The sequence below is a fragment of the Heptranchias perlo genome, chromosome 28 (genome assembly GCF_035084215.1).
Source record: "Heptranchias perlo isolate sHepPer1 chromosome 28, sHepPer1.hap1, whole genome shotgun sequence".
Classification (NCBI taxonomy): domain Eukaryota; kingdom Metazoa; phylum Chordata; class Chondrichthyes; order Hexanchiformes; family Hexanchidae; genus Heptranchias; species Heptranchias perlo.
Window position 1 is genome coordinate 29,047,665 of NC_090352.1, and position 25,950 is coordinate 29,073,614.

The 25,950-nt window shown below is 41.8% G+C and overlaps 1 long non-coding RNA gene across 1 annotated transcript; it reads left to right on the forward strand.

Moving 5' to 3' along the window:
• Positions 1 to 13,416: 13,416 nt before the first annotated feature.
• Positions 13,417 to 18,383, forward strand: LOC137344976 (uncharacterized). The gene is made up of 3 exons (XR_010968519.1): positions 13,417 to 13,635; positions 15,290 to 15,377; positions 17,047 to 18,383. It is a non-coding gene; the product is annotated as an uncharacterized lncRNA (long non-coding RNA).
• Positions 18,384 to 25,950: the final 7,567 nt, after the last annotated feature.

The window sequence follows — 25,950 nt, forward strand, 5'->3', positions numbered from 1 at the left end:
CTGGGTTCACATGGACAAGAGGCTACAGCAGGTTTCGCACAGTGGAAAGGTGCAACTGGGTTCACACGGTTTTGATTGGCCCAACCAACCATTAATGTAACAGTGGGTGAGTGGCCAAAATGGGACTTCTCTTAACTTTAACTCACACCACAACTGGCAAAAATCATATCAAAAGAGGACATCATGGCAAGACCAGCACTGCAGTCGGATGAGCCTCAAGAAGCTTCGCCTAGAGGAAGGACGTCCAACAACAAGGAAAAGAAACTTCAAGAGCTACGAGAGAGCTGATCACTCTTCTGCCTGATGCTGAAATCCTTGGTTTTAAGGTTGTATGTATTGCTTGATGTTAGTGTGAACTGTTTAAATCATTAAATAATCACTTTGATTAATGGGCCTACCATGTAGATGTGACTTTCTTTTTCCAAGCCCACGAATCACTGGAACATTTGTATCCCTACATAATGTAATGCCACCTCTCTCACTCCCAGAACTGCAGACCAGTGCCAGAAAAAGTTTAATGACCTGACGAAGGCAGGTAAGGTAACAGACCAGCCGTTACCCCTTTTCTTTTTTGGGCAACAACGCACTGTTTGCCCTCTATAATTTATAGCTACACAAGTAACTCTTCACACTACACCATGGTTAAGGGGGCACTAACTCAGAATCTTACAATAGATTTTACCAGCTTCTCTAACAATAAGTGCTTGTATGCAAAACTTCACAACCTCTTCCTCCATTTTATCAGGGTAATAGCTGCAGATGTATTACATCAGCTGTCCTCTGCCACCTGGGAGATCTCTCAAATTCTAGCCCACACCTAATTCCCTCAATGTAGTTACAGGAAAAATTTGCACACAATGCCCATGAAAGGCAGGGCATTGGAGTAGGCATCTTGGTCATCAGACAGCTGACTCCCTGTAAGGAGCAAGCCATGGAGCTGCTGGGGAGGAACTCTGTTCTAGACATAGGAGATGGAGAGATTGGTGGGACAGTACAGACAGTAGGTTAGTTGGGTGCACACCTACACAGTCGCCACTGCACCTCTGTGAAGTAGCACACTCTTTCCTGTCTCCTAGATCCCAAGAGGGTAATGTTTACCCATTCTTAGCTTATGTCCTCCTTTCTTGCAGATCCATTACAGTAAAACGGGGCAAAGATTTATGAAGAAGAGGAACATGATGATTACAAGGAGCAGGAGCAGTAGGGAAGAAAATTCTTCCCCATGGACTATGATGGTAATAATGATGGTGATGATGATGCTGTGAAGGAAGAAGATGTTGAGGACCAGGTCGCACAGGAGTCCCTGGAGCAATTCCTGCCCCGTGTTCCTTTGCCACAACCTCCTCGATCTCATCGCATTTGCTTTCTCACCCCCATGCAGCAGTTCAGATACTTCACCCAGGAGGAAATAGATACTGTCAGTGAGGATGTGGCACTGGGTGGTCCACAGAGCACAAGGGGTGGGGAGTAGGTGAGGATGTGTCGCTTTCCCAGCAGAGACCAAGCAAAATGCTTCCCATGGCTTAGGAGTTGTAGGACCTAGATCCCATGTACTCACTTGAAAAGAAGGATCTTCAAGGAAAGTCACACCTACCTGTCGGCTCGGAGGTCAGTCTCCGAGGATCTATGGCACCTGATGGGTGTGAGCCCTCATTTGTGGGAACATCAGGGAAGCTTTTCCTTGATTGCAGGCATTGGTGGAGCGCATGGCAGCTACATTAGAATCTGTGACAATGCTATAACTCTGAAGTGGCCAGGGACCAGTCGGTGTCTCCTCCTCCATGGAAGCACAGACTGCAGCTTTGGTGGCAGTAGAGGGCAGATTAGACACTACCGTTCATACTGGTTCATACACCCTGGGGTCCTGGAGGCAAGCTGCTGTCTCTCGGGGCTTTCAGGATCTGATAGCTGCCAGTAGGCAAGATGATCATCGGGGTCACAGACCCATAGCTGAAGGAATGATGATGCTGCAGGCAACCTGAATGAGGCTGCTGATTCTCCGGACAGCAGCACATGCCGCCACACTCTTCTTTCCTCCATTAGAAACAGAAAATGCTGGAAAAGCTCAGCAAGTGAGGCAGCATCTGTGGAGAAAGAAACAGAGTTAACGTTTCAGGTCATAGACCTTTCGGCAGAATTAGCGACAGAAATGTTTACTCTGTTTCTTTCTCCACAGATACTGCCTCACTTGCTGAGCATTTCCAGCATTTTCTGTTTTTATTTCAGATTTACAGCATCTGCAGTATTTTGCTTTTTCTTCTTTCTTCCATCCTGTAATGCTTCTCCTCCTAAATTAAAATTGCATACAAGGGAATGACCAATGGAAATCCCATGGCTGGTAATGAGAACCTCTTAATGTTGGTTGGGGCAAAAATTTCTTGAGAGTCTCAGAGGCCCTCAGGCTGTCAGAGGCAAGTTAATCCAGGTATAAGGCAAAGAACATTACTTCTGCAAATCTGGCAATTTCCCATGAAAGTCTCTTCAGGCTCCAAAGTAAAGCACTTCCACCAGTATCCTGGCAACAGGTAAACCAACTTAATTTTGTTCTAAGTTGCCCACTAGCCAAAAAGTCTGCTCCCTCCCATCATGGTGTCCAACCATCCCTTAAATCAAGGGTGTGCAAAGTTTTGCCTTTGAGAACCATGTAAGTGTGTCCCATGCAGCTTTAGAGGCAATTAATTAAGTTTTAAGCTGTGTTCTTAAATAATATATTAACATATTAACAGATCTTGGTGTTCTGATTTAAAATATATCTACCAATTAGGCAACATCACTAAAAACAGCCCGATCCAAACCTCTAGGTCCACAAAATTCAAATAGGACATACCAGCGAGTAAGACATATAAGAAAAACATAGGACTGAGTTACCTGGGCTTCAAGAGCCCAATAGCCAGGGTTGGGGACCACATGTGGCCCATGGGTTATAGGTTGGATACCCCAGGCTCAAAATACTCTGAGGTTTTAGTCTCCATTACCCTATCTATAATTCCAATCTCACATGTGTAGCCTGTCAGCAACTATACTGCTGGAAACTCCACACCTTACAAAACTCACTGGTGGGCGTTACTGAATTTACTGGAAATTTACAATGTGTATTATGCTGAACAGGAGCCAAATCTCCCTTTTGCATTTCAGTGCTTCAGCTTTCCATTTGCAACGTTAATGTTTAAGGACCTGGATTGTGAATTCTGTAGAAAAGAATATGGCTTGTTGCATCAAATTATATTCTTGAAATAAAATCAGGTATGTGTTTATCTGGAGTTGAAGCAATATAAAAGTTCCTTTTAAACTACAGCCAATAAAGTAGCAGTGTACTGTAATCTAATCTAAATATTTACCAATCGTGATCTAAAGAGCAGTGTTTAGACCTCAGACAACTCCAAGCAAGGCTATATATTGTGAGTCAGGAAAATACTGGTTCATCAATTTTGTGGTGTTCACAAGAAGCAAAGTCTCCCCTGTATAAACGTACAAACAAAAAAAAAATCCCGGTAACAGTAAATTCATGATATTCCTGATGCAAATTGTTCCCTTACACAGTCAGTAATGATACAGTTAGTCTTGTTATCTGTACATCTAAGTAGCGTTAAATCATAGAAAGGTTACAGCACGGAAGGAGGCCATTTGGCCCATCAAGTCCATGCCAGCTCTATGCAAGAGCAATCCAGCAGTTCCACTCCCCTGCCCTATCCCCATAGCCCTGCAAACTTTTCCTTTCAAGTATTTATCCACTTCTCTTTTGAAGGCCATGATTGAATCTGCCTCAACCTTACCTTCTGGCAGTGCATTCCAGATCCAAACCACTTGCTATGTAAAAAAGTTTTTCCTCGTGTCACCTTTGAAGTGCTCAGGAGTGTACAATGCATGCTTTTAGATGCATCTATCAAAATTTATGTCTCAAACCAGTTTTTAATGATTCATTGCCAATGATGATATATAGTTCAGGCAAACAGAAAATCAAATAAAGATGTTTGATGCCATATTTACTGTGTCAAAAGTACACAGATACTGCTGGAAACTGCATCTCACAAAACTCACAGGTAGGCGATCCTGAATTCACAATGTATATCATGCTCGAATGCTGTGTTCTAATGCAGTTGAATTCAATCTCCCTTTATTGCTCTAAATTACACAACTCCACCCAAACTATTGACATGGGGTGGAGTAGCTGTACTAATTCAATGTAACATAATGGCAGTAAAAAAAAAAGGGACATAAGTAACAGAAGGATAGAAACAGAATCCATATGGATTGAAATAAAAGATAAAAAGGGATCAATCACGCTAATAGGGGCATAATACAGACCACCTAATAGTAGAAAGAAGGTGAAGGAAGAAATGTGTAAGCAAATATGTGAAATAAGAAAAGGACGTGGAATAGTAATCATGGGAGATTTTAACTATCCCCAAATAAACCGGCAACAAGAGGTAGGTAAAGGGGTTCAGGGAATGGAGTTTTTACAATGTGTGCAGGACTCCTTTCTTACCCAGTATGTAAAAATCCCAACAAGAGAGGAAGCGCTGCTGGATCTAGAAATGGGAAATGAGCCAAAACAGATAAGAGAAGTAAGCATAGGGGAACATCCAGGCAATAGCGATCGCAACATAATAAGGTTTAAGATAAAGGTCGAGAAAGACATAAGTAAGACAAAGACCAAGGTAATAAATTGGAAAAAAGATGATTTTCAGGGGATGAGAATGGAACTAGGGAAAATAAATTGGAAAAATTTACTGATAAACAAAGAAATAGAACAGCAGTGGGAAACATTTAAAACAGTGATCAACAGAGTCCAGGAGAAATATATCCCACTGCAAAGCAAGAACAAACTAGCCTGTAATGATACACCATTGATGAATAAAGAAATAAGGGTAAAATTGAAACTAAAAAAAAGGCATACGCTAAGTACATAGACAACAAAGGAGAAGATGACAAAAGGGAAAACAAGTTAAAAAAACAATTAGGAAAGCAAAGAGAAACTATGAAATTAAATTATCAATGAATGTAAAAAGAAATAGTAAAGTATTCTACAGACACATAAATAACAAAAGAAAAATCAGGATAGGGATAGGGCCACTAAGAGATACACACGATAAATTCACAGATAATGACAGCGAAATGGCAGAAATATTAAATAATTACTTTGCTTCAGTATTTACCAGGAAGACTAACAAGGTGGGCATGACATTAGAAGAGATCAAAAAAGATATAAAGATATTTAAGATAGAAAGGGGGGACATAATTGATAAACTAATCAAGATTGGAGAGGATAAAACCCCAAATCGTTTATGTAAATGGTGAACAACAGCACTGATCCTTGAGGAACACCACTTCCCACCTTTTGCCAGTCTCAGTAACTACCTTTAACCCCTATTCTCTGTTTTCTGTTTTGTAGCAAGCTTTCTATCCATTCTTCTACTTGTCCCCTGACTCCACATGCTTTGACCTTAGTCATGAGTTTACTATGCAGTACCTTATCGAACGCCTTTTCAAGATACAAATATATTATATCAACTGCATTACCCTTGTCTACTCGTTCTGTTACTTCTTCAAAGAATTCAATAAGTTTGGTCATGCATGACTTTCCTTTCTGAAATCTGTGCTGACTATTCTTCCTTATATTTTTGATTTCTAGATGTTTTTCTATTACATCTTTGAGTATGGATTCCATTATCTTTCCTACCATTGACGTTAAGCTAATTAGTCTATAGTTCCTTGGAGTGGTTCTATCTCCCTTTTTAAATATAGGAATCAAGTTAACTGTCCGCCAGTCCTCTGGCACTATTCCCTTTTCTAATGAATTTTTATATATATGTAATAGTGCCTCTGCTATCTCTTCCCTAATTTCTTTTAGTATGCAATCCATCCGGACATGGGGTTTTATCCTCTCCAAGCTTTATTAGTTTATCAATTATGTCCCCCCTTAAATGTCTTTATATCTTTTTTGATCTCTTCTTCTAATGTCATGACCACCATGTTAGTCTCCTGGTAAAAACTGAGACAAAGTAATTATTTACTATTTCTGCCTTTTCACTGTCATTATCTGTGAGTTTATCATGTGTATCCCTTAGTGGCCCTATCCCTATCCTGATTTTTCTTTTGTTATTTATGTGTCTGTAGAATACTTTACTGTTTCTTTTTATATTCATTGATAATTTAATTTCATAGTTTCTTTTTGCCTTCCTAATTGTTTATTAAACTTCTTTCCTAACCTTTTTGTATTCCCTTTTGTCATCCTCTCCTTTGTTGTCTATGTACTTAATGTATGCCTTTTTCTTTAGTTTCAATTTTGCACGGGCATTATTTGCCTAGGTTCAGCAACCTGTTAGAAATTTCTTTCATTTGATGAATTTAAAATGCTTTGTTTTTTTCAGCAGCTTTTTTTCAATTCTTTCAAACTGCATTATTTTAATACTGATCCGATTATGCTAAAATGCCTAGGAATTAATTAGCAGCAGCTGGGCTGTTTCAGTACAACTCTTTGCCACAGGTACAACTACTAGGAATGTGGATTCATTTTCATTCATGCTTTTTAACATCAGATTGCAGATGAAGTGCGAAAGCAATAAATGGTTAATCTATCACTGCCGTTGAATTACAATAGCAGATCCTGCCACAAATAAAGAGGAATACTTTATAGGTGGTGATCTCTGAAAGCACTTTAATATTGTAGTGTAGCCAATGCGAGACGGGTAGGTCTCCCTCTGCCAGCAACACCCCATAGTACAAATGCCTCAAGGCCTAGGCTGCCAAAAGCATCACAGAACCAGAAAATGTGGGTCCATGAATATACTGTTGGATTAAGTGAGGCAGTTTTAGGAAAGTAAACATGGAAAGCCATTCCCCCAGCCCCCACCCCCACCCCCACCCACCGCTGTTTGAACAACTGGGCCCTACATATTACACAATAACTTGCATTTTTATAGTGTCTTTAACGTAGTAAAATGTCTCAAATTTCACGGCAGAGCTTAACACATCAGGCTTTTGAACTGTGAAAGTGAAAAGGGGTAGAGTCGCACATGGATATCACACTTCCTAAAGGGGTATCGTAAAGAAACGCAATAGAAAATCGCCTTGAAATTACTCAGGTATTACATTTTGCTGGGAACAATGCGGAGGTAGATGTCTGGCTTTGAGAAAGGGCGGCATCACCAGAATCAAGAAATAAAACCACTATTGGCAGCTGATGAGATGTATATCACATGAAATAAGGCACTGCTCATTTGAAAGTATTGGTATAGTTTTCCATAACAAGATAGACGTGCAAAGCTGCAGTTTTCATATTCAATTCAATTCATTTCAATAGATTAAATTAGAGTTGTTAGGCATTTTTGATAACTCTGAGGCAATCCAATTTAACCCACACTAAAGTAAGAAATGTTTATTTGTTTCTCTTCTCTCTAAAGCTCTGTGCATGTATTTTTTGAATAATAATTAATTAGAATCAGGTTTTTGAAAGAAAGACTTGCATTTATATAGAGTGGCATTTTGTCACATCTCTCAGAAACATCTCAAACCAAGCTTACAATGAAATATTTTGAAGTGCAGTAACTTGTTGTGTAGGCAACAGTCACATTTATTATCAAAAGGTGAACATGTCACCTAAGTCAGTTGTGAGTAAAAGCAAACTTAAAAACATGAAAATAGTATTGCTTCAAGAGCTTCAAGGTTTTGTTCAATAGAATTTGATGTGACTGCCACTGAAAAACAACATAGTATCATATAAAGGGGACTATGATCCTAACCACACCCTTTAAAGACCTGGTCATAAACACATTTTTAAATTTCTGAGTCACATGGTGAGGGAGATATCATCAACCTGAAAACAGAATGACATTTTCTGATTAAAAATGATCAGTTCAAGGGATTGGCTGGCATAGTAGGCTACCACATTATAGGCACTTGTACATTTAATGCTTCTATAGTTTAGATCTGGACAGTCGATGTCAGTGCCGTGCTTGCCCTGGAAACAGGCTGCAGGTCAGCTTGCATGGGGCTCAACTCCACCACATTCTTCTTGGTGCATCGTAGGCTTTGCATACGTTGTTTGTCGGACAAGTCCAGGTAAGTCTACCTTTGCTTATTATTGCTATTAGGAGGGTAACGCTGGGTGGACGCTGTCCTTCTATGATGCAATATAGCATACCTGCTATTTCTGAGCTGTAGCTCAGTTGGTAGCACTCTTGCCTCTGAGTTAGAAGGTTGTGGGTTCAAGTCCCACTCCAGAGAGTTGAGCACATAATCTAGGGTAACACCCCATTGCAATACTGAAGGAATGCTGCATTGTCAGAGGTGCTATCTTTCACATGAGATGTTAAATTGTGGCCCCATCTACCCTCTCAGGTGGATGTAAAAGATCCCATGATACTATTTGAAAAAGGAAAGGATGCCCCTATTTGTTGCAGGAAAGGATGCCCCGGAGCATGGTACATTGGCGAGACCATGCAGACAGTGCGACAACAGATGAACGGACACCGCGCAACAATCGCCAGACAGGAGGGTTCCCTCCCAGTCGGGGTAAACTTCAGCAGTCAAGGACATTCAGCCACCGATCTTCGGGTAAGCATACTCCAAGGCGGCCTTCAAGACGCACGACAACGCAAAATCGTCGAGCAGAAATTGATAGCCAAGTTCCGCAACCATGAGGATGGCCTCAACCGGGATCTTGGGTTCATGTCGCGCTACACGTAACCCCACCAGCGAATAAAAGTTATCTGTTATTTATTCAACGGGTCATTTTCAGTCTTTCTCTTCCTTTCAGATGTTTCTCCCTCTCTATCTGTTTTGTGTTCTGGCCGTTTGTATATTCGGGGGTCCTGTAGGTAACACCTCTCTGTCTGAACACTTTGATTGCCTTGACAACGGGCAGTTGGAATGATTATCTGTAATCACCAGGTATTGTTCTCTGAATATAAATGCGAAAGGTTCAAGGATTTCCTGACATTCACCTGACGAAGGAGGAAGCCTCCGAAAGCTTGTGATTTTCAAATAAAATTGTTGGACTATAACTTGGTGTTGTAAGATTGTTTACATTTGTAAGATTGTTTACATTTGTCAACCCCAGTCCATCACCGGCATCTCCACATCATATTTGAAGAAGAGCAGGGGAGTTTTCCCAGCATTTATCCCTCAACCAACATCACTAAAAGGATTACTTTGTCATTATCTCACTGCTGTTTGTTGGACCTTGCTCTGTGCAAATTGGCTGCTGTGTTGTTAATTGTTTGATTTCTATCAATGAGTGTTAATTGTATTCAGGTGGTGAGTATCAATTGGGGCTCTCTTGTATATTTTTATAGGCATGATGTGGAGATGCCGGTGATGGACTGGGGTTGACAAGCTTTCCAGTCTTGTGATTTTCAAATAAAACAGTTGGACTATAACCTGGTGTTGTAAGATTCCTTACATTTATTTTTATAGGATGAGCTTATCTAGGGTGTGGTGTGTGTGTAAGGGGAATCTCCATGAATAAAGGCTTGAAAACAACGAAAGACCAGGCTCTAGTATTTTGTCCTCATCACATGGCTATCCATTTATAACACGTGTTTCCCACATGACAACAGTGCAGTGACTACACTTCAAAAGTACTGTGATGCACTTTGAAACAACCTGGAGTCATGGAAGGCATTATATAAATGCAAATTCTTTTTTTCTCGCTTCCTCCTCCTCTTCTTGTTCCAAATAGGGATTCCCATAGAGACGCCCATTGCCCCATTGCTCTTTAGCAAAAAACGAGTGCTCCAAAACCTCTTTAGCAAGTTAGCCAAAATTAAAATGCAAATTAAAAGACCAGCAAAAGTATCAGAAACACAATTTGAAAGCTCACCTGAAACTTGCAGGCTGTCCCTTTAAATGACTTTGTAATCAAGGGCACAGCCTAGCAAACCTGGGCACCCAATTTATATGCAGGAAAGTAAGAAGTTGTGTACTCCTAGGATTGCATCAACGCCGAAGTGACATCACTTCAGTGCATTAACGTGTTAAAATTAAGCTCCTGCCTACTTCTGGCGGGAGCTTCCTGCAACGTTCATTTTGTCCACCAGAAGTTTGCATCAAGCGCAGTTTGAGTGAAGTCCCAGCGTTAATAATTTCCACTCCACAACACCCCAATTGTGCATATTATGGGATGTTATAGAGACAAAACATTCAAGCCAACTGAGTTAAATAAAAATATTTTCAGAAAACTATCATGTGTGCTAGCTTTACATAAGACCACATAATTATTAATTGTGAATTGATACATACCTAAAGTTGGCACTATCAGAATTCTGAAATCTTTGACATGCTTAAATGTATAACTGAAACTCAATAAACTATAAAAAGTTAAAAAAAAAGCAATGGAAAATATTACACTTGTGAAAAACAACACTGTATGTTTAACGTTCCAGTGGGAATCTGTGATTTACTCTCAGGAGGCTACATTGCAACTCTAATATCGGGTAAGCATTAAAACCTAGCAATACTTCACTGTAAAACTGTAATAAAAATTAACAAGCTGGAATTGTGCCAGTCAGTAGTAAAGTTCATCTCTCCTCTCATTTTCTCTCTCTCATTTTCTCAGCACTCTCCTTTCAGCTCCCTCGCTGGCTCACTTGGTAAGTTTAATGCTTGTTGTGGAACTGTGCCATATAGAGCGGGAAGATCTCAGGTTTAATCCCTGGTCTTTGTTGAGTTATTGAGCCAGGGTGGAGATATGGATTCTGAAATTGGCCTTGATGTCCTGGGATATGAAGGAGACAAATCAGCTGGAATTTTCCTCTCCTGATACCAATCCAGTAATTCCTGCTGGAATACGTGTGTGTGTGTGTGTGTGTGTGTGTCATGTGCATGCATGGTCTTTAGGTGAGGACAGAATGAGACACGACTATGTTGCCTCCCCATGATCAAACAGCTTGCTGGTGCTCATTGTCACTCATGAAGACTGACGATTTGGGTGAGATACTAGAGTGTACCCAGTGTCTGTGGAACTGTACCCCAGCACAAGTCAGCTTCTTGAATAGAGAAGGGAAGCAAATTGAAAGGGGGGTGGGGGCGTTCTCTCTTTCTCGTTCTTGTTTCTCAGGACTGCAGGTACCTTTGCCTCCTTGCAAATGTGCCTTCAATCATACCCCTTCATTGCTATTATATTATTTGCCAAAAATAAAGCGTCAGTTTTACACAGAATGAACGGCAGTTGCTATTTTGACGTTACATCGAAAGTTGGTGCCAACATTTCTGAAGTACTTTTTACTCTTTGTAAAGAATTAATGACTGAGAGCTGCTAAAATAAACTGCAGGGCTTTATTTGCATTACCTCCACTGGAGGTGAGTAGTTAAGTCAATTATTTATTTAAAGTGTCACCATCACCATGATCCTGCAAGGTGCTTTACTCTTATTTGTATGCACAGGCATGTGCAGTTACACAATCAGGGATAGGATGGGAAAAAAAGTATTTTTTAAAATTCCTTTCTTAAGATATTTTAGTTTCCCTTCCCCCTTAAGGTTTCCCTCTTTCAGTGCTGCCCTGTTCTTCAATACTGTTTCTTGTAATTTTTTTTACACTGTAGTTTAAATTTAAAAAAATATTGCTCCAGTTTAATGGCTTTCTTCTCCTGAAAGCCTTGACTTGTGGTGCAGTTTGACAGGTGCCAGCCACACTGCAGTGCCTCAGCCAGGTGGATTCTTAAAAGCCTGAGCCTTGTCCGTGAGTGCAACAAGTTCATTCCTGTATAGAGGCAGCTGTACCCCTTCTTTTCCTCACCTGGTGCTCATGCCCATCCAGCAGGGAATAGTGATCAGGAGTAGGATCCTGGTTGATCTTCTCCTCCCTAACCTGGGGCACTTTGGCTAATTGCAATGCTCCCACTGCTGCCCCAACTGAGATCAGCTGCTCACCACAGAAAAGGAATTGAACCTGGGACCTCTTTAATCTGCTTTGCTCAATAACACACCAAGCAGTGCATTCATTCATTAAACAATTGGGGAAGCATGACAACGTCCTTATAAGTTCCTATTTATTCAAAATTATTACAGATGCAGTGGACCCAATATAACCATACTATGTTATCCATGAGGGAAAATGTGGCTTACGTGATACAGAGACCGGGATATAGAGCAGGCCAGTACAAAATCAAATAGCAAGGTCTTTTAACACAGGTTTCTGTGTATTTTGCTATTCCACATTTATACAAATGCAATTATAGTACAACAGCAAAAATGAAGCAGGGTTACACATTGTAACATGGTCCTGCATTTAAAATATTACTTCTTCTGTATGATTTCACCTTCCTGTTCTCAAACCAAATATGGGCATGTAAGATTGCACAAGTGATCTGAATTCAAACTGCTATTGTAAACCATAAGCTGCAGAAAATCATGTGCTACTGAACAAACATCATCTTGATAACCTCATTGCCACTGAATTCCATACTGGATTAAAATGATCAATACGATGGTCTCTCCCAGGTGACACAGTGGGCTAGCATATTATCCTTTCACCTCAGGGTTCTTGGTTTGATTCCAGCCCCTGCTGATGGGGTGGAGTCTCCTCTGTAATGGATGTTTTTCATCATGATTCTCCCTTGGGAAGGCACTGATTCCTTTCTGGGGTGTGGTTGCTTCTTTCGCAAGGCTCAAGCAGTTATTCTTCACGTAAGAATTTAGGCAGTCAGTGTCAGTGGGCCATTTGACAAAGGAGCATCAGGGTTGAGCCCAACCCTGTCCTCATCCTGTGGCCCTACATGTACACTTGAAGCTGGGGAGCAATCAAGAATAGCAGCTCCAGTTCATTTTTGATCCCCCTGACCGAGGTTTATTGGGTCAATTTAGTTTCATAAACACAGACAGATGCTGCTATGTGTACCTCCTAGATCACCAGGGTTTCATTTCTTCACTTCACGGCACGAATAATAGAAATATTTAACGGTAGCCAGTGTGATCTCTGCTAGCCACTGACATTCCACCCTGTGCCACTAATGATAGCAGCAACATATCAAGGAATCAGCAGGGAAGCTGCTTAGCACCTCTTAAGTATCTTAACGGCTGTTAATAATCTGTTTAAGATGCCTGAAGTCACTAAGGCAGCTGTGTACGTAGTGTACCCCCACCCCATGTAATCAAGTGGAACTGTTGTTTAGGAGTCCAAAATGCTGCATGATGAGCAGCCTGGTTTTGGCATGAGGTTCACTGCATCACTTCGCTGCCCTGTTGGTTGTCATGGCAACTGGAATCATTAAACAAGGTTGAAGTCGATAGCCAGAACCACCCTTACCCCATCCCAGTGGAAATGCATCTCAGTTGCCATCTTCATGAAACAGAGCTTGAATGTTCTACTGACGCAACTCCTTGGGTACCTGAATTAACAAGGAGGATAGTCCAGTGACATTGCAGAGTATCTACACATTGACTGAGTGATATCCTTTTCTATTTCTTTAGGACACCACGTGGCTTGAAAGACTCCAAATGGACACGTCTGTATAGTCAACTATGCTCTAAAGTCTTGGGAAACTGGTCATTTCAAAAAAGCTGCCTGGATATCCACTGATGAGGCTTGGTGCCAAAGTGCAAGAACTGGAGCTTGGGATTAAGAGAGCCTTACTGACATTCTGGATGGAGCGCTGTACCAAGGAATGTCTCACTTCTGTCAATCTCCTGTGGAGGTATGAAAAACAAAAATTTCATGGATGTGGTGACTTTAAGAGTCACTGAACGAGCTGTGCTGCTGTTGGACTAACCCTCCAGTTTGGCTCACACAAGGTGGTGCAACTCAGTAAACATCTGCCTGGAAAGCTGCAGGTGTTGCATGCAATGTTCTGCAGTCATATACAGGCAGTTAGCTTTGAGGTGGTCCACACGTTCCTGTTGGTGCCTGATATGAAGTGCCCACTTTCTTCCTGAATAGATGCACCCCTCAGCTAATTCAGGAGAATTTAGGTGTAGATTGGCAATATGAGATAATGAGTTACCCATTGTGAGTGTCTTAAACTTGTAAATGGAGAGATACAATGCGGACAAACATATATTTTAGCTTCTGTGGGACAAAATATGTGCTTGTATGTCATAGAACAATGTATTTTTGAATTTGTATTATTGTTAAGCATTTGCCCAAGGACCCATCCACAAGTTCCAAAAGCAGGCTCATATTAGGTGAAATTAATAAGAATCTATACCTTATCAATAACTCAGTCAATAAGCTGAATTCCTCACTAATAAACTCCTTTTCCGTTGAAATAATGAGATCCGTATAACTCCTTATTTTGTTATCTTATTACTTATTCCTTCCTTGTTACACATTTAATTGCTGGTCCACCAATTGAAACTGTCTTTGATTCTATACCCTTCAGCATGGTTTGATCCTCCCAACTTAAAGAGACCTTAATTAAAAAGATAATGTCTTACACAGATGTTCTGTCTTTCCAATTATCTCAGTGCTTACAGTTCTCTCACGCTTGAGATCAACACACGCTGACATGTTCCCAATTAACTTATCTCATTAAGCAGATGATTACTTCATCTTTGAAACCTACTGCTGCTGTCTCACTTCAAAAGTTCAGTGGTCACTACCTTAGAATTGCTGTGTAGCTGTACAATTGTAAGACATAGGGCTCAATTTTAGGGGGAAATTGCGGGTGCGTTGGGGGCAGGGGGGGGGGGCTCCGAAAATCGCGGAAATCCTGTTCGGGTTCAGAAGCTGGCTCCAACCCACCAACTTCCGAGTTTCCCAGGGATCCACCTGTGTGCGCGCGGGCGACCCGAAACCGTAAGTCCCACCGGCAATTAAAGCTGGCGGGATGACAGTTAAAGAGCCAAATGTACCTCATTGAGGTACTTAAGGCACTTTACCTGTGACAGATGAAGTGATTGTAACGATTTTTAACTTATCTTGGCGGCTTGCCCACTGCTTCTGATTCACGCTTGGTGAAACCAGGTGTGAAGGGCTGGATCAGAGAAAAAGAAACTAAATAAATTAAATAAAAAACCATAGAAGGAAGTTAAAACACAAAATGAACCTACCTTTGCACCCTGCTCCAATGTCTGATGTCTCCCTCTCTGATGTCCTCCCGATGTCCCCCTCATCACCCCTCTGATGTCCCCCCGATCTTCCCCTCTCCCCCACCAATCTTCCCCTCTTCACCCCCCCGATCTTCCCCTCTTCACCCCCCGATCTTCCCCTCTTCACCCCCCGATCTTCCCCTCCCCCCCCCCACCCCCTGATCTTCCCCTCTCACCCCACCCGATCTTCCATTCCAGCGCTGGATGATGTCTCACTCTATCTCTTTTCCCCCCACTTCGTGTTGCAACTCCTGACGGCAGCCAGCCTATCAATCAGGCTGGCTGCCGTGCCCGAAACCCGGAGAGGACGTTAATCATCAGCAATCAACATGCGATCGCATCAGAAATGGTAAGATTTGTTCATGCAGGTTTGCCACACGCACCTTCACCAACCCCCCCCCACTCCACCGCTGCCAACCCGCCATCATTGTAAAATCGACCCCATAGAGTCGGATCTTGCTGGAGTGTGGCATCTCGCGGCACGCCATTAGTTAGATTTTTCACTGCACCCTTCAGCTTGAAAATTATTTGCCAGTAACTTGCTGGAAATGTGAGCTGATAACTGTGCAGCAAGGGTAACGGGGCATCTGGGACCTCAATGAATGGCGGGACCAACAGAATATCTCCATAACCAATGAAATTTAGAGATTGAGAAAGAAACAGGGAAACGACGGACAAGGAGGGTGAATTAGAGTGGGTTAATTCGAGTCAAATCAGGTACAGAAAGAGAAATAAAGAGATGGAAAGAAAGATTGGATCAAGAGAGATAAAAAAGACAGAAAGGAAAAGTAAGAAAAAGATTTTAAAATTTAAAATTTGACATTTTTAAAATCTCTAACAATGGACTCTATGCAGGAATGATATCAAACCATTTACACTGTTCCCTTTCTGGGCCAGAGAGGTACTTACGCTCTTAATTACCAGACTTAACTCTCTGTGGTAAGTTTAATGGGCAATTAATGTGCAAATCCAGTAAATTCTTAAAAATAACAGTGAGGCTAAAGGCGCAATGCCGTTTGTTCGGTCTTCCCAATATTTCATTGGAGGAATTTGCTGCTCATCCAATACTGGATGTCGGACAAGCACCCTGAGAAATCAGAGGCAGTGGAGGGGTCGAGGGAGGCGGTGCTGAGGTAGAGCTGGGTGTCGTCAGCGTACATATGGAAGCTGACATTGTGTTTTTGGATGATGTCGCCGAGGGACAGCATATAGATGAGAAATAGGAGGGAGCCAAGGATAGATCTACCCAAAATATTATTCTATATTTTCTCTGTTCAGATGCTGATGGACCTGCTGTGTGTATGTTTCCAGTTGTTTCTCCTATTTTTCCTAATTTGCAGTTCTTTTTCCTTTTGAGTATCGCATGTTTTGTGTATGATGCGGTAAAGTTTTCATACCTCCCGCTGATGCATATCTTAGGATTTCATCCTCATGGTATTGAAAAATGATTCACTTGTTCTATGCGTCATTGTACAGGTATTTTCAGCTGACATTAAGCCACATGAACAGGGATACTCCCACAAATAATTTTACAATTTTCACACGTTCCTTTTTTTTATAGGTAATAAGTTAGGTTTATGGACATGAGGTGATGCAGGGTTTTCTGGGTACATTGGCTTTCCCATACTTTTACCTGAGCCAACCAGAATAAAAAAACACTAAAGGTGCAGCCACTAAACTGAAGAATTAGCCAATTTCTGCAGATTTCAGCTCATTAAGCTGATCAGCATTCGTTCATGTGCATTCTGATTGAATCCTCAGTTGTGAGCTGTAATGCATTTGACCTCACAGATAGTGCACTGAGTTGAGTAGCACAGACCTGCCAGTATGCTAAAAAAAACTTAAAAATTAACTCTCATTTAACACACTCAGTGCGCTAAGATGCAATTAACCCTACCATGCTATCTAAAATTCTGAACAGTAGTAATTTTGCTGCCTAGTGATGCATAATATGTATAACAATTAGCTAATGAAGGGGTGTCTTTCAATTTTGACATTAGCCTACTTTTCTCTTTCAGATTCTTACTGGCCTACCGTGGAGTTCCAGCATTTAAAAAAATTTTTTGCCTCATTTAGTGTTATTTCGATATCAGATTGGATGAATCAAATGTCAGTGGCTATACCTTATGTATGAGTCTTTATAGTGAGTGTTGGCAGGCTGTTCAACATAGAACATGTCACAAGCAACCAGAACCCTATCTTTATCCAAAGTCTATGTGCATGTACTTCCAACTGGGGTCACTGGCCCTGGGTGATTTTCCCCTCCCTAACGCAGGGTGTTGAGCGAAATTGTAGCAGCCCCATCGCCACACCAGCTAAGATCAACGAACTCAGCTCTTACCAGGAATCGAACCTGCGACTCTCTTGGCCTGTAAGGTTTCAGCCACTCGCGGGATAAGCTGGCCCCTGCAAAGGTAGATAGATTACAGCTGTGCAGGAGGGTGTGGTGGCTACAAGCATTAGTAACCATTCAGATATGAGCAGGCACGCACACTCACAGCTGAGGACTCTTAGTTGGGTCAAATCACACATCAAGATTTGAGTTGTGTGTGGGCTAATTTAAAACTTGGCAGTTTGCAAAGATATGTTTTTAAAATGTATGTCAGATTCAGCCATATTATCATCCAAAGTCAATGTACATTTAAACACTAAATAAAAGCACCCAAACCTCCATGGCTAAGAAGATAAATTCACTGAGCCACAATGTAGTACTGAGCTATACAGACCAAAAGGTCCCAAATCTAATCCCCGGGGGGTATTACAATTGACCTCACTGGTTCTGGTTTGGGTTGGGGCAGAGAGAGAAATCAAACTTATGTTCTTATGTTCATACAGGGCTCTTGCACCTCCTGGAGAATGGATACGGGGTATGGATAGGATTGGGCTAAGTTGTGGCGTCTTCACCTGTCAATTAGTCTGCCAACACTCACTGTCCAGGTTCCCAAATGAAGAATGGTCATTTGGGTGAGTACTGGAAGAGTATAACTGTCTATGGAACCATATCCCACTTAAAATCAGCACCCCAGGAGAGGAGGAAAGAATATTATGGGAAAAGAACCAAAATGGGGTAAAGGACCATACTGGACTATGACGTTCTGCTCAATGAGGAGGTCAGCCCATGTAAATGGATTGAAATGATGGTCTAAAAATGCTGATTATAAATCACACTGTAATGATGGGAATAGCTTTGTTAATTGAAAGAAGTAGATCTTAAAACAGATTTAATCTTCTCAGAGTTGATCTAAAGAGAATCCATTTAGGAGACAAAAGGACACAAGTTAACGTACAACTATTCCTCGTGCATACCTTACAACAAAGCCTTTCCGTCAAATACAATTTGAAGTATAACCTTACAGGGGGTATCAAATGTAAACATTTCTTCATTTAACACATGGTTGGGTTTCAGGCCACAAGGAAGACATGTTGTACCTTATTAATTCTTCTAAAAATCAGGGGGTAGAGTTTCCGCTTTGGGCACAATCAGGAAATTGCGCCCAAAACGTGCCCGAAATTGCCCTGGTTAGGTTGCAGTTCAAGTTTCCGCTAAAATGTATTTGCATAGTCACAACGTAAAATCTTCCATGAACCAGCACAATCAGGCAGCGTAATAGAACGTAATTTTTTTTTCCATTAAAAAATATTCATTGAACATCACGGCAGTAGTGAGAGGGGATATATCCGAGGGTTCGCCCACTGAGTCTATATGGGTAGAACTGAAAAATAAGAAGGGAGAGATCACTTTGATAGGATTGTACTACAGACCCCCAGATAGTCAACGGGAAATTGAGGAGCAAATATGTAAGGAGATTACAGACAGCTGCAAGAAAAATAGGGTGGTAATAGTAGGGGACTTTAACTTTCCCAACATTGACTGGGACAGCCATAGCATTAGGGGCTTGGATGGAGAGAAATTTGTTGAGTGTATTCAGGAGGAATTTCTCATTCAGTATGTGGATGGCCCGACTAGAGAGGGGGCAAAACTTGACCTCCTCTTGGGAAATAAGGAAGGGCAGGTGACAGAAGTGTTAGTGAGGGATCACTTTGGGACCAGTGATCATAATTCCATTAGTTTTAAGATAGCTATGGAGAAGGATAGGTCTGGCCCAAAAGTTAAAATTCTAAATTGGGGAAAGACCAATTTTGATGGTATTAGACAGGAACTTTCAGAAGTTGATTGGGAGAGTCTGTTGGCAGGCAAAGGGACGTCTGGTAAGTGGGAGGCTTTCAAAAGTGTGTTAACCAGGGTTCAGGGTAAGCACATTCCTTATAAAGTGAAGGGCAAGGCTGGTAGAAGTAGGGAACCTTGGATGACTCGGGAGATTGAGGCACTAGTCAAAAAGAAGGAGGCATATGACATGCATAGGCAGCTGGGATCAAGTGGATCCCTGGAAGAGTATAGAGATTGCCGGAGTAGAGTTAAGAGAGAAATCAGGAGGGCATAAAGGGGATATGAGATTGCTTTGGCAGATCAGGCAAAGGTGAATCCAAAGAGCTTCTACAAATACATAAAGGGCAAAAAGGTAACTAGGGAGAGAGTAGGGCCTCTTAAGGATCAACAAGGTCATCTATGTGCGGAACCACAAGAGATGGGTGAGATCCTGAATGAATATTTTACATCGGTATTTACGGTTGAGAAAGGCATGGATGTTAGGGAACTTGGGGAAATAAATAGTGATGTCTTGAGGAGTGTACATATTACAGAGAGGGAGGTGCTGGAAGTCTTAACGCGCATCAAGGTAGATAAATCTCCGGGACCTGATGAAATGTATCCCAGGACGTTATGGGAGGTTAGGGAGGAAATTGCGGGTCCCCTAGCAGAGATATTTGAATCATCGACAGCTACAGGTGAGGTGCCTGAAGATTGGAGGGTAGCAAATGTTGTGCCTTTGTTTAAGAAGGGCGGCAGGGAAAAGCCTGGGAACTACAGACCAGTGAGCCTGACATCTGTAGTGGGTAAGTTGTTAGAGGGTATTCTGAGGGACAGGATCTACAGGCATTTGGAGAGGCAGGGACTAATTAGGAACAGTCAGCATGGTTTTGTCAGAGGAAAATCATGTCTCACGAATTTGATTGAGTTTTTTGAAGGGGTAACCAAGAAGATAGATGAGGGCTGTGCAGTAGACGTGGTCTACATGGACTTCAGCAAAGCATTTGACAAGGTACCGCATGGTAGGTTGTTACATAAGGTTAAATCTCATGGGATCCAAGGTGAGGTAATCAATTGGATACAAAATTGGCTTGACGACAGAAGACAGAGGGTGGTTGTAGAGGGTTGTTTTTCAAACTGGATGCCTGTGTCCAGCGGTGTGCCACAGGGATCGGTGCTGGGTCCGCTGTTATTTGTTATTTATATTAATGATTTGGATGAGAATTTAGGAGGCATGGTTAGTAAGTTTGCAGATGACACCAAGATTGGTGGCATTGTGGACAGTGAAGAAGGTTATCTAGGATTGCAACGGGATCTTGATAAATTGGGCCAGTGGGCCGATGAATGGCAGATGGAGTTTAATTTAGATAAATGTGAGGTGATGCATTTTGGTAGATCGAATTGGGCCAGGACCTACTCCGTTAATGGTAGGGCGTTGGGGAGAGTTATAGAACAAAGAGATCTAGGAGTACAGATTCATAGCTCCTTGAAAGTGGAGTCACAGGTGGATAGGGTGGTGAAGAAGGCATTCGGCATGCTTGGTTTCATTGGTCAGAACATTGAATGCAGGAGTTGGGATGTCTTGTTGAAGTTGTACAGGGCATTGGTGAGGCCACACTTGGAGTACTGTGTACAATTCTGGTCACCCTATTATAGAAAGGATATTATTAAACTAGAAAGAGTGCAGAAAAGATTTACTAGGATGCTACTGGGACTTGATGGTTTGACTTACAGGGAGAGGTTAGACAGACTGGGACTTTTTTCCCTGGAGAGTAGGAGGTTAAGGGGTGATCTTATAGAAGTCCATAAAATAATGAGGGGCATAGATAAGGTCGATAGTCAAAATCTTTTCCCAAAGGTAGGGGAGTCTATAACGAGGGGGCATAGATTTAAGGTGAGAGGGGAGAGATACAAAAGGGTCCAGAGGGGCAATTTTTTCACTCAAAGGGTGGTGAGTGTCTGGAACGAGCTGCCAGAGGCAGTAGTAGAGGCGGGTACAATTTTGTCTTTTAAAAAGCATTTGGACAGTTACATGGGTAAGATGGGTATAGAGGGATATGGGCCAAGTGCAGGCAATTGGGACTAGCTTAGTGGTATAAACTGGGCGACATGGACATGTTGGGCCGAAGGGCCTGTTTCCATGTTGTAACTTCTATGATTCTATGATTCTATGATGTATTTAAAGTGGTAACCTTTTATTAATACAGCTAAAAATGTGTTTATTACAAAAAATAAGCATTTTTAATAAGTGTCCAGTCCTCCACCTGTGAGTAACTTGTTTTAAAATCACTGAAAATGACTTTAAAAAACTATACTGAACCATTTACTAGTTTCATTGGTATACACTGGTCAGTTTCTTAGTAAATTAAATATTTTTTGATATGTAAAAACTTTAAAAACGTGCCTACTAGTGCCTGTGCGCCTTAGAAAATGAGCACAATTTGGAAAGCTTTCCTTAATTAGCACAATCGGCGGAAACTCACAATGTCAGCCTGGGGGCGTGGCCAGTTTTGGGGGCGGGGCCTGATTCGGGCAAATTGAATCTTAAACCAGCATAAAAGATTGCGGAAAACCCGAAAGAAAACGGTTTTGGGTGTAACTCACGTTTAAAATTCCCCGATCTTTTGTGCTGGTTTGGCCACTTATGCTGGAATCTGGGCACAAAACTAGCGGAAACAAGTGGCAATTCTAACCTCAGATTTCTTTATCAGCTTTTGAACGTCAATGTCAAATCCTATGGTTCCACCAATTTCTATTTACACACACTGAACTAGATCCCAGTATTACTACATATTTGTATTCTGCATATTTCTTCCTTTAACTAATTAAGCAACTTTTTTCCAATTTGCACTCCTTTTTCCTTCCTCCTCTTTGGAGACTTCAACTCCTGTTGAGGTACAGTTGCACAGGCAATAGGTACCCTCTGGTACCTCACCCAAGTGGCCATTCTTCATGCGAGCTTAGACAGTGAGCTTAGACAAGTTATTCAACTATAGATAAAAACAGAAAATGCTGGAAATATTCAGCAACTCAGGCAGCATCTGTGGAGAAGAAACAGAGTTAATGTTTCAGGTCGAAGACCTTTCGTCAGAACTGGAAGATGTTAAAGAGCCAGGGAAAGGGGGGAGGGAGGAGAGGGGAGGAAAGAACAAAAGGGAAGATCTGTGATAGGGTAGAGGGCAAGAGTGATTAAATGACAAATCGAAAGACAACTGGAAAAAGAGGTTGGGGGGGGGGGCGGTGGACCCGGGTAGGACTGGAACAAGGAATGTTCCACATATCCTACAAAAAGACAGGCACAGCTGGGACCCATACGGGTTCCCATAGCAACACCTTTTAATTGAAGGAAGTGAGTGGAGTCAAAGGAATAAGTTGTTCAACAGAAGAACAAGTTCAGCCAGGTGGAGGTGGGTGGTGGTGGATGGGGATTGGTTGGGCCTCCGTTCAAGAAACAACTGTAGAGATTATCACAGCCAAGCTGGATCTTGTCCTCACTTCACGTCAACACACATGCAGTCTCCAGCAGGAGATACCTGGACAGCTACAAGGAGTGGGGACGCTGGTTGATTTTATGCTCTCTAGCCCAGATGCACTGAGGCCAATTCTAGCACCATGAACAATTAATTCAGTACAGACTAGGATTCTTCTGGAACCCTCACTACTGACTGCTTTTACTGACTGAGTTTTCAGGGGAGCCAGTAAAACACCTTTAAGATGCACATACAGATATTGGAGATGATTTTCTGTCCTGCCTCCCCACCCTACATTATCAATGTGCAGACATATTTGATGAGTAAGAAGGTCCTGAGTAAATGCACTTGTTCCAGTGGAATTTTTGAAAAGTTAACAACTAGGATTGCCAACCTTCCTGGATTGTCCTGGAGTCTCCAAGAATGGACACTGATGCGAGCAACCCATGTGGAAAATAATTGGGGCATTAAGAAAAAAGTGTATTAAAAAAATTGAACACTTTAGTTTATTAGTTATAAAAATATTGGAGATGGGAAAAATGGCTGTTTGACCGGGTGGGGTAATTGGAAACAGGAGGTCATGTGATGAAACCTCCAAGATTCAAGATCTAGGCCATTCATTCCCTCGAGCCTGTTCTGCCATTCAATTAGATCATGGCTGATCTGTATCTTAACTCCATCTATTCACCTTGGTTCCGTATCTCTTAATACCCTTGCCTAACAAAAATCTATTAATCTCAGTTCTGACATTTTCAATCGACCTAGCCTCAACAGCTTTCTGGGGGAGAGAGTTCCAGATTTCTACTACCTTTTTTGTGAAGAAGTACTTCCTGACATCACTCCTGAATGGCCTAGCTCTAATTTTAAGGTTATGCCCCCTTGTTCTGGACTTTCCCACCAGAGGAAATAGTTTATCTCTATCTACCCTATCAATTCCTTTAATCATCTTAAACACCTCAATTGGATCACAACATAATCTTCTATACTCAAGGGAATACAAGCTTAGTCTATGCAACCTGTCTGCATAATTTAACCCTTTTAGCCAGACGGAACAAACAAGTTAACATTTCAGATGTAGATCCTTCATCAGAACTGGAAGAAATACAAATGAACAGTATTTAAAAAGCAACAGAATAAAGGGAAAGGAGGGAGAACACACACACAGGAGCTGACTGGTCTGTAAAATGCTGAAATGGAAAAGAGATGGTTAAATGGCTGAAGTTACATTAACATGAAACAATAGGAGGCGTAATGAGAGAAATTAAAGACAAGACACAGCGAACATGTGAATAGCTGAGGTGAGTAGACAGGAAAATTGACAAGTGGCCTGGGAGAAGAAAAAAAACAAGTGGGCACCAACTCTGCATTTGTTGATCTGTGTTACCTCCAAACATCATTTGCCCAGAAAGTAATCCTGAGACTTTCTTAGCTGAAAGAGAACTTCTTCCAGGTGACGGTGGGAAGTAAAGAGCGCGATCAGTTGAAAAAACAGTATTTATATATTTATCAATGGGAAAATATTTTATTCACTAATATTCTATTTATAATCTATATTGAGAATGTCAGTTGCCTGAAACATGCAGTGAGAACCAATATTAGTGCATTTTAAGTTTACAAGCTGTACCTCGGTTCAAAGCACGATTCTATCAAGGGATCAAATTGTCCAGCACCTATGGCCATGACATCTGATGCTGCCTAAAAGGAATAGAAGTGTTCCTGTGATTTCCGCCTAAATTGGGATTGGTGGTAATATACTGGCATGGATTGAAAATTGGTTAACAGACAGGAAACAGAGAGTAGAAATAAATGGATCTTTTTCTGGGTGGAAGACAGTGACTAGTGGGGTACCGCAGGGATCTGTGCTTGGGCCCCAGCTATTCACAATATATATCAATGATTTGGATGAGGGAACCAAATGTAATATTTCCAAGTTTGCTGAGGGCACAAAACTAGATGGGATTGTGAGTTGTGAGGAAGATGCAAAGAGGCTTCAAGGCAATTTAAACATGTTGAGTGAGTGGGCAAATACATGGCAGATGCAGTATAATGTGGATAAATGTAAAGTTATCCACTTCGGAAGGAAAAACAGAAAGGCAGAGTGTTATTTAAATGGTGATAGATTGGGAAATATTGATGTACAAAGGGACCTGGGTGTCCTTGTACACCAGTCACTGAAAACAAACATGCAGGTGCAGCAAGCAGTTAGGAAGGCAAATGGTATGTTGGCCTTCATTGCAAGAGGATTTGAGTATAGGATCAAGGATGTCTTACTGCAGTTATACAGGGCCTTGGTGAGACCACACCTGGAGTATTGTTTGCAGTTTTGGTCTCCTTACCTAAGAAAGGATATACTTGCCATAGAGGGAGTGCAGCAAAGGTTCACCAGACTGATTCCTGGGATAACAGGACCGTCGTATGAGGAAAGATTGGGTCAACTCGGTCTGTATTCACTCCAGTTTAGAAGAATGAGAGGGGATCTTATTGAAACATATAAAATTCTGACAGGGCTAGACAGACTGGATGCAGGGAAGATGTTTCCCCTGGCTGGGGGGGGGGGGGGTCACAGTCTCAGGATACAGGGTTGGACATTTAGGACTGAAATGAGGAGAAATTTCTTCACTCAGAGGGTGGTGAACCTGTGGAATTATCTACCACAGAAAGCTGTGGAGGCCAAGTCACTGAATATATTTAAGAAGGAGCGAGATAGATTTCTAGACACAAAAGGCATCAAGGGGTATGGGGAGAGAGCGGGAATACGGTATTGAGATAAAGGATCAGCCATGATCATACTGAATGGCGAAGCAGGCTCGAAGGGCCGAATGGCCTACTCCTGCTCCTGTTTTCTAATTTTCTATGGTGAAATTGTGAGGCTCTGTTCCCAGCACGAAGTCTCATTCAATGGAGTACCAATCAGAGCATCCAGCACCAATGACCGCTTTCCCAATACATGGTACTGCCGATGCACCGCACTCCCAATACAAGGCACTCCCAATTTTCCAGCTCTTGACTTTAATGACTGGAAAATCAGAAGCACCATGAATTGGGAATGCTGACCTCCACGACTGTCTGATCTGTGATCCCGTGGAGTGAGCTCCACGTTGGCAGCAGAGTCTTGCAATTTCCGGGCTATAGAATATAAAACACAACATTCACTCTTGTCTTTAATGACATCAAATGAATCCCTCTATGTTATTGATACAGGGTTCCGCCGAAAACTTATCAACCTGATCGGTTAACTCTACCTCCCTCTCTCCACAGCTGCTGGATCTTTCCAGCATTTTCTGCTTTAAGTTCAGATTTCCAGC